General features: G+C 30.0%; 1 long non-coding RNA gene across 1 annotated transcript; it reads right to left on the bottom strand.

The window, feature by feature from the left end:
* Window positions 1–8,267: 8,267 nt before the first annotated feature.
* Window positions 8,268–8,900, bottom strand: LOC121125723 (uncharacterized). Its single transcript, XR_005866740.2, has 2 exons — window positions 8,542–8,900; window positions 8,268–8,481 (listed from the first exon to the last, which is right to left on the bottom strand). It is a non-coding gene; the product is annotated as an uncharacterized lncRNA (long non-coding RNA).
* Between the last annotated feature and the right edge of the window lie 1,362 nt (window positions 8,901–10,262).

Raw genomic sequence — 10,262 nt, 5'->3', positions numbered from 1 at the left:
ATAATGTCTTCTTTATTTAAAAAAACGGCCTATGCATGATCACATATTGCTTGCTACAATCAAGGAAAGCGAAGTGAGAAAAAATATTGTGAAACAAAATAATCTTTATTTGATTATAAAAATATGTTACTTAAAAACATGTTTTTATAAAACCCATAATAAAAAAGTTTTGCTTCATACATGTTTAGAAATTACAATTGTGCTAAAGGTAAACGTTAACCAAATTAGGAAAAATTTTGTATTTGTTTTCCATCTACCTAGTTGCAGGGCCAAAATTAGGTTCTGCTGATTCTGGTAATGTTGGGAAAACTGCATACCCTATTGGTTTTTGTTTCCCCACTTGGTTTTAACTTTGGTCGAGTGGATCCAAGGGCGTCTTCAGGATTATATGTTGGGAAGGGCAAGGTTTTTGGATTTTTATTTTTTTTTAAATCCAAAAATTAAAATTTTTGGAATAAAATAAAAAAAAATTCAAAATGGACAGCTGCTCACAAAAAATTTCAAATATTAAATTTTTCCCAAAAATCCACAGTTATTCACAAAAAAATAACACTTTTTGGAGAAGAATCTGAATAATTAAATTAAATTTCAAATATCAAATTTTCTTGTAAGAACCAAAAATTCTTTTAATTCTAAAAATTCCCTGTGAACACCTCTGTAAAAATGTAAAAAAATGTTTTTGCATAATTATGATTATTCAAAAAAATATATATTAATTCCTTTAGACATTTATTATGTGCTAGTTTTAATCCCATTCCCTCTTTCATATAATAACTATTCAACTCAATAAACAAGGCCTTAGTTGGTCAAAAAAAAGGAGAGAGAATTAAGTATTGCTTGAAATGGGAATATGTAGAGACATTCATTTCAAATATTCTCTCAAAAAGGCATAATAGACAAGACCCTGACATTCTTTTTTGCGTCATTATCAATAGTGATGGGAGGATTTAAAAAAAATCCAGATACTTTAATGCGATTTTAGTAAAAATTCCCGATTCTTTAATATTTTAAATAATAGTTAAAAATACAATTTTTCTGTCAGGGGTGTAAAATTCTATAGGAAGCTTGGTTTTTTTTTTGAGAAAAATCCAAAAAAATTTAATAATTTTTTTTTTGAAAAAAAATTTCAAATATTAAGTTTGATATTTAAAATTTCTTCAAAAATCGACGACTATTTACAAGAAATTTAAAAATCCAGAGTTGTTCACAAGAAAAAAAAATAATATTTAATCTTTACGAAAAATAGTTCAAAATCCTCAGTTGTTCTCCAAAAAATTTCAAAATTTTAATTTTTAGCATAAAGTTATTTGAAAAAATATTCAAATATTAAATTTTTTTGAGAAATATTTAAAACTCGCCAGCTGTTCTCAAAAAAAAACAATTGGGGAAAAAATTAATTGAAAAATGAAATTTATGGGGAAAAAATTTGAAAAATGAAATGAAATTTCAAATATTAATTTTTTAGGAGAAAAATTTCAAAAATACATAGTTATAGTACAGAAAATAAAACAAAACGAAAAAAAATTTGAAAATTAAAATTGAATTAAAAATATTATTTTTTAAAAAATAATTTAAAATATTTCATTTTCTATTATAAAGAAAATATTACTTAATTTGGGGAGGGGGGCTATTTTTTATCACTGAGAAAAGTAATAAATAAGTATTGGAATGACAAATTAAAAATTATTTTACCGATGCCGATTCCATAAAAAACACTCGAATCTCATTAATCGTCCCATCACTAATTATCAATAAATAAATTAGTAGACTGAATTGGGAGATATTTTGAAACATTTTGATTTAATAATAAAATACATCTGTTTCGAATTCATGGCATTTTTGTAGTACATTTTTCGGTGTACTGTTTCACTGGATTTGATTATTTATATGTATAAGGTAACTTAGTTATATATTTATATAAATCCGGTTTGTGTTTTTGCTGGCACGTTTTTTTTTGGAATTGGTAGTATAAGGAATGAATTTTATTTTCATTAGAAGTTGTCATTATTATTTAATTCCTGAGTCGTGAACTTCCTTTTTTCTTAAATAGATTAAATTATGTTAAAAAACTGATTGAAAATTCGTGTGGACTCATAAAAGACGGAGCGTAACCCTGAGGATTTGTTGCAGAGTAATAATAGTAAGTCTTGGTTGGTCTCAAATTAGAATTGGTTATCCACATTTTGAGTAATTCTAGCAAATGTCCTTGTATATATCCTTTTTTCCTTCCTCCCTAGTCACAGCTGATTGTAGCTATTCTAATGAAACGTCATGAGCATTATTCTTTCTCACCTCCAAAACATTCTTCAAATTGTTCGTGCTACTATCTTTAGGTATGTTAACAAAGTAGGGGCACCACCGATCATTTTTTCACAAGGGTTATGTAGTTCTACCATATGATTCATTTTCAAACCGGTTCTTCAACGAATGTTTGATTATTGAATGATTAAACATTATTTGATTTGAATACTGTACTTTGGCAAAGTTTCGTAAATGTGTATTATATTTATTGAGTGTAACGCTTACATAAAGATCACAGCCACATCACTGCCCATAAAAATGTTCTATTCCGTGAGATATAACTATATTATTTCGTCATTTAAAGTAGTGCCTTCAAATTCTTGTCACGGATAGCTTTTATCTTTCAACTCCCGAATCTCTCCAGTTAACTTGTACTTTTTTTTAATACATCTTACGTAAGAAGTAGGATTTTATCTATTATCTGTCTAAATTTCAGCATATTTTATACTGGTTATTGACTCTCGGGTCGTTCACAAACTAGGGTCATAATTATTTAAGTTGAATTAATTTGATTTTTTTCCGTTTATTACAAAGGCTTTCATATATATGAATGATGTCTCCTTCTAAAAAGAGTAAAATGCCTGTAAGGGCTATTCAATAGACTGGAATCACTAAAACGTTTATTTTCCAGCATTTTAACTCATTACCAGAGTCAAGCCAGCATCTAAAAAATGGACACATTCTTTATGTGTATGTAACATCTGGAAACTTTAATGCAATGAAATCTTTACGAAAATTGAAGGGAATATGCGAACCAAGATATGGAAAATCAAAAGATTTTTTGTTTTACTTTACTGTTAAACGGATTGTCTTAAGGATATATAAAAAATTCAAGAAACTTTCGGCTAAAAATATGATGGCTAGATTCTCAGATGAAAGTAATAGAACGTTCCTTTGGTTGCCTAATGCTTTTGAGCCTATAAATCCTTCTCCGTATCCCTCAAACTTAAATTACACTCAGGCCTCTCTTTCTCAAAGTGCCTCCAAACCAACTCAAAATACCTCCGAGTTAAATGAACCCCGAGCTTCTCTTTCCCAAAGTGCCCCTACAACATTCAATGAAATATTTGTCTCACTTTCTTCACTCCAAACGAAAAAGTCCAAAAGAACTGGAACATTCCATTTATTTAATAATTTATTTTAATAACCCTACTTGTTTAACCCAACTTCATTTTATAGCTGTGCTGGGCAAATTTCTGACGGGTAAATGGATGAAGAAATTATACAACTCATATAATAATCAATTGAACTATCCTCATGCGATTAAAATAGTTAAAGAAGTTGTCTAATGATTAAAAAAGAGTTTATTAGATCCTACATTGATTTCTAAATCAAATAATGATTTCTTTGGAGAACCATTAGTTATGGAGAGCACCTTTCGTAAACTTCAAAGAATTAAAATTAATTCTTCCTTCAATGATATGATGAAAGCTTGCATTTCTTCCACAATAGTTGTTTTAGAGAGGCAATATAAAAAGTATATTGAATTAGACATCGATAACTTATCTGAAAAATTGAAGGGAGAAATGGCGTCGGCTAGGTCGCTGAAGAATTTATTGGTATGTTTTCAGCAATAAAAAATAAATCTTTAAGTGCTACTATGGACTTATATATCATGTCGATTAAGAGCTTCAAAGAAGGGTACTATACATCATTTAGAAAAGATGGATACTCTACTTAGAGAAGATATCATTACTAAAAGTGTAAAATTTACAAGAATGTATATAAATATTTGATAGTTATGCAATAAATTAGTATTTACCTCTTTATAATAGATTATTACTGTATTAATAATTATTAAACTACATAAATAATATAGATTTCTAATTTTTTTATTAAGTTTATTTATTATTAATAATAATGAGTATGCATCATATTTATTATGATTTGTGACGTCATTTTCAAATTTGCTGATCCAACTAGTGTTCAAATAGATGAACTAAACACAAGTTGCTCATAAACAAAGGGAGAGGATTACGATAAAAGGTTTTAATTTTTTGCAACGAACAATTGTAATTAATTGGGATATATCCAACCAATTAAGGTAATTTTGTTATCATTGCATTATACAGCTAAAATTACATTACATAATTGATATTATATAAAAAAATGCAAAAATATGCTGTTTTGATTTTTGTTAACATACCTACTATGTTGATTTTCGTTTTTTTTTTCGGATCTTCACCTTTGAAAATATGTATTTACGAGTATATACAGAGTATAACAACGAAATCCTGTGCTTTTGACCCATGTTTATTTTAAATGAACATAAAATTGTCATTTTTTAAGCTTTGTTCATAATACAAAAACTGAGGAGATCATACAATCATTGAGAATATGTCTCCCGTAATGTAGCCTCCGTTGGCCTCAATTACAATTTGGATCTTGCACTGCACTCAGGTCAAACTAGAGTCCGATCTAAATTCTTGTATTCCAGGACGATGGAATCGATCGTCAGGGGCGTCTGGAGGTGTGGGCTGGAGGAACAGTAGCCCTCCCCCAAAAATTAAGGAATTTTTACTTTTTGTCCGACAAGGCCATACAATTATAACTCTACAACAAATCCTCAAGGTTACGCTTCGTTTTTTGTGAGCATATACAATGTTCAATCAGATTTGCAATATAATCTAATCTATTTATTAAATGATATTCACTACTCAATAATTAAATAATAATGCCAACTGCTAAGGAAAAAAAAATTCCTTCTTTATATTACCAATTACAAACTAACAGGCCAGCTAATAAAAACACACCAGATTGACATAATTGATTAAGATATTCTGCTCTAGATAATAAACAATGCAATTTAATAACAACCTTCGAGGCCACTCGCTGGAGATCGCTAGCCATACCAAAACCAGGCAAGAGTTCGTAGTTCCATGGCTTCCACCCAAGTTGAACTCCAAACCCTGGCTAATTTATTCTAGTATATACTTTGCAGTCCCTAAAATTATGCGATATTGTTTTTTTTTTTTCATTAAGTTCTCTGTTGTCCATTGAATAACAACATACATAACCCATGGGATTCAGGTCGGGGGAGTTAGGAGGCTAAATATCCTTGGACAATCAGTAGTAACAGTACTCTTAAAGTCAATCATGAGTCGTTTTGACTTACTAGGGTCTTCCTCAACTCAGCAATCCTTCTTCTCTCGATACTTGTCATCAATGAGATCTCAGCATTACTAATATCCAGATTGTTGTTAACCAAAATCATCATAAAAGTAGACATGAGTTCTACCTCTGAAAATGTAATAGGTTTAAAATATTTTGTTTATACCTCCATCATGGCGATGTTTGTCGTCTTAGTGTAACATTTATATTAGAGATGTGGGATTCCAAAAAAATTCACGATGCTGATTCCGATTCTTTAATGTTTAAAATAATATTTCAAAAATACCATTTTGCTATCAGGGGTGTCCACAGAATTATATATATATATTTTTTTTTTTTTTTTTTTTTTTGGGGGGGATTGGTTTTTAAAATTTTAATTATCTAGTAGTTAACATATTTATCATGTAAGAGTTCCTATGAAAGAGGAACTTATTAAATTCATACTATGGAATCCTTGGGGGAGATGACAAAAAGAGCAAAAAGAGACATTATGATTCTTTCCGAAAAAAAGGAACTTCTTTCAACACATTTAAAGGCTTTAAAAATAAAATTATTTGTCAAAGCAAACGAAGGCTTCAGAAGCGGATAACCAATGCTAAAGATTTATGTCGCCATGTAACAAAAAAATATGGTTTCTGTATTAAGTGAAGAAGTTCTGTTTACTATAACATCTAAGCTTCCAAAAGAGCTTTTTCATCGTATGATCCATAAAAAAAAAGAAGGGAAATACAACTATAAAAAAAATAATCAGAGGAATTAAAGCAATTTGCTTTGACTTTACAGTTTTTCTCTCAGAAGGGTTATGATTATGTCCGAAAGGACTTTCAACATGGAATTACCACATCCTTCTGTTTTAGAACTTGGTATGGATCGGTTGAAGATTATCCTGGCTTTATACTAGAATCATTGGAAGCATTAAGAATACAAGCTCTGCAACAAGAAAGCGCCAACGTGGAAAAAATATATTGCAACCTCACTCTAGATTAAAGGAGTATAAAGAAAATGATTGAGTTTGATTGCAGTAAGTACCATGGATACGTGGATATTGGCACAGTAGTGTCCCACGATTCAATGCCTCCTGCAACAGAGGTTTTTGTACTGATAGTGGTTGCCATCAATGTGAGTTGGAAAATACTTATTGGAAATTTTATGATCCATGGATTATCCGGGAGAGAGAAGGCAAATTTGGTTCGTATGGCTTTGAGTAAAGTGTATGATACGGGTATAATCATTCCTAGTATTACATGGGATTGCCCATCTTGCAACTTTGCTATGTTTAACGCCCTTGTAGGTGTTCTCTGTCCAAATAATAAGGAAAATTCGTTTCCTCATCCTTCCAATCCTGAAATCAAGATTGCAGTTATATTTGATATTTGCCATATGATGAAGCTCGTGAGAAATACTTTGGTGTTATGAAAAATCAAAAAGGAGAGGAGATTCGTTGGAGCTGTATCAATTAACTGTACTTATTACAGAAGCATGAAGGCCTGAGAGCTGGAACGAAGTTGCAAAAGCTCACATTGAACGGAGAAGAATGAAAATGAAAGTAAATTTGACATGCCAAACACTTTCGAGAAGTGTAGCAGATGCTTTGGACATCCTCTCAAAGGATCTTCAACACAAAAACTTTTCAAACTGTACGGCTACAGTGGTGTTCATTGGAATATTTGACTCCTTATTTGACATTTTTAACTCTCGGAATATATTAGGAAGCTCAACTAAAGCCCCATTAAGAAGATCCAACTATGATTATTGGCGCCCTCTCTTGGAATCAAGCTACCACTATATCAAAGAATTAAAAAAATGCAGTGGTCAAAAAGTTGTTAATACAAAGCAAAAAAACAGGATATGTTGGATTTTTGATTACAATTCAGAGTTTTATTCACTTATATTATAGAAACAAATTATCTAAACTACAATATTCTAACATACAAATTCAGTCAAGATTACTTGGAACTTTTCTTCTGTGCAATTCGCTCTGCCAAGGGTCATAATAATAATCCTTCGCTCAGACAATTTTCTTCCGCTTATAAAAGATGGATTATTCAACATGAGATTAAAGCAGGAACGAGAGGAAATTGCTTAAATCAAGATAACACCACCTTTCCATCTTCCCAGGGAAACAAAGGAATATGCCATATAAATATGGATAGCAACCATATGGAATTTATTCGTAAACATGACTTAATTGATAAAGGTCCCTTGCAGATCGACTATGACTACAGCAAAGTGCCTAATCCTAATTCTTGCATAGCAATTTCAGACTATCAAAGAGTGATCCTCACTTATATTGCCAGATTTGTAGTGAAAAAATTAGAAAAAAACAATTTTACGTGAAAAATGCATTGAATCTTTGTGGTGTATTGACAACGAACTCAAGGGTCGATTATGCCTTGATAAAACAAAAAGATTGGGGAGGATCGCATCAAATAGCATTAACCTATCCTTCTAAGGATGTAATTGAAGTTTGTCTAGAAACTGAAAAGATGTTTAAAAGTCTTTTAAATTCTACAAAGCGGACTTTGCCGAGAGATTCCAGCCTGACTCTTATAATTAGCATTGTAGTTTTAAAAATATTGGCTTTTGTAAAAATTAGGTCTTTCAATCCCTTAGTGATCATATATTTGATTCATCTCCGGAATCTGATTTTCCCTTATAAAAACAATTTCTCGATGTTATGCAAGTATAAAACTGTATCACTTGGGAAAGCTAGAAACGGAGACTGTAGAAGGAACCAAGATTCGTAGTGTCCTCACTAATCTTATACAGTTTAGAAACAATAATTTGAAAAATATCAATACTATGTTGAAAGACTTAATTTTATTAGTATATAATATTTTTAGAATAAATTATACTTCTCTGACTAGATGTTTATTTATTTTAAATATTCTAAAACATTTTTTATAGAAATTAGGTTGTACTAGAACAAACGAGAATATTAGGAATTTATGAGAAAAAATCAATTATGAAAATGTTCTTCATTGTGTTGTTATAGGCTTCATTCAATTCAAGGTGAATTCAAATATCAATCGTATACATAATTCCTTTTAGAGAGGAATTATGATACTCCTTTAAGAATGAAAATTGAGGTTGATGAATTATTATAACATTAATTATATTTATACATACTTGCCAGTTTGATAAGAGAATAATTTGAAGTAAGTTGAGTACCCTCATTATCCATTAGGCCCCTAAAGTCACATTTTATTAAGTAAGACGAAACGGCTATTTGTATATAATATTTGAATGTTTTGATCCTTATGTTGTTTGTATTTATCAGCTGTTTCTCCATTCAATTTTTTCATCAAGTAAGCACTCTATCAATGAGTTCTTATAAGAACTAATTGACTATATTTTCTATCTCTATGGTCTCTACCCACGAAACTATGTTTTCAACTTCCATTATTTTTTTTAAATTATCGGAACATTTCTCCGATGAGGTTCTATCCAACCTCTGTATCTTAATTATTAGTATTAATATTGGAGGAGAGTGGGGACACATGTTACAAAAAATCTTTTTTTTTTAAAAACGGTGATAAGTTTGACAGTTTAAAAGATAATTCAACGCCCGGGCAGGGCAACATGGCATAGGTAGTTACCTAATACAAATAATTCCAAAATATTTTTGATGCAGTGCAATAATTAATAGTCATTTATTGGTGATTTCGTAACTACCAAAAGTAGTATACTTGATACACCAGGAGGAGCCATGGAACATGGTACAATTAGACATGTTTCAACAGGAGAAAACATGTAAAAACTCTCTTTTGTTATATTAAAGCACTTATTTTACTTTTTATTACAGTTTGTCAGTAAATACTTATAATTACATATATAAGATAAACAAATAAAACATTTACAGAAATAGAGCATAGTTAATAATAAAATTAAAAATATCTTTTTTTACTATTTACTGTGCTTCATAATTAACAGATATCATGAAATTACACAAAACATAATTAAATATAAGTTATGTATAGTACGAGTATGTATAATACAAATTGGTTGTAATAAGTATCCTCCATAGTAATAGAATCAGAATAAATTATGGTAACTGAACATTGAAACTAATGATATACTCCAAACATGTTAGTTAATTGAACAACATGCTAGACTATGACATTTAATAAAATAAAATTAAAAATTAATGTTCTATAATAGGAATATATATCAATAAACACTTTCCTAAAATGTTTACTTTTAGTGTCAAAAATTTCAATGTCGAAATTCTCTATAACTGTAAGCATTAGGCAACCCCGCCTTTTATGTTGATATGATAAGCCAAGGAAGACATTCAATTGTATAAGAACAGGGTAGTTAGAAAATATAATATTTTAAAGTTATTGGCAGTGTAACATGACTCCTCCGTAACAAGTTACTAAATCAATGAATTCTTACATACATTGGCTATATACATAAAATCCCTTTTCCCCCCAACTAAGAGATTAACAAATCTCAAAACGCATGATTTATTTATGTTAAGTGTCATCTATTGCAAACCCTACAAACGTACATTTTTCATCTCAATCATGTAGCGTCTTTCAGTTTAACGCTTGATTACTTTTCCTGTAAGAATTCATTGTTCCGATTTGTGATCTTGGACTAATACAGATTGCCCAATACTAATAGTATACAAATTTTTTATTCTTTGATCACGACCTTGATTCTCATTTCTTTTCTTAACAGATGCCCCATATTACAAATATCCAAATATTACATTTGCTGGACTTCTCCTTCAGAGCATTCCTTATTTCAAGTATTAGTTGATTGATCATCGACATATCTAATCGACCGTCTGATTTTAATTTTTTAACAATATATTTTAGTTTCTTCAAATTTGCTTTTGCTAA

Source organism: Lepeophtheirus salmonis, chromosome 10 (assembly GCF_016086655.4).
Source record: "Lepeophtheirus salmonis chromosome 10, UVic_Lsal_1.4, whole genome shotgun sequence".
NCBI classification, from domain to species: domain Eukaryota; kingdom Metazoa; phylum Arthropoda; class Copepoda; order Siphonostomatoida; family Caligidae; genus Lepeophtheirus; species Lepeophtheirus salmonis.
Note: the sequence above shows the minus strand (reverse complement) of the source record. Positions and strands in the feature narration are given on the sequence as shown.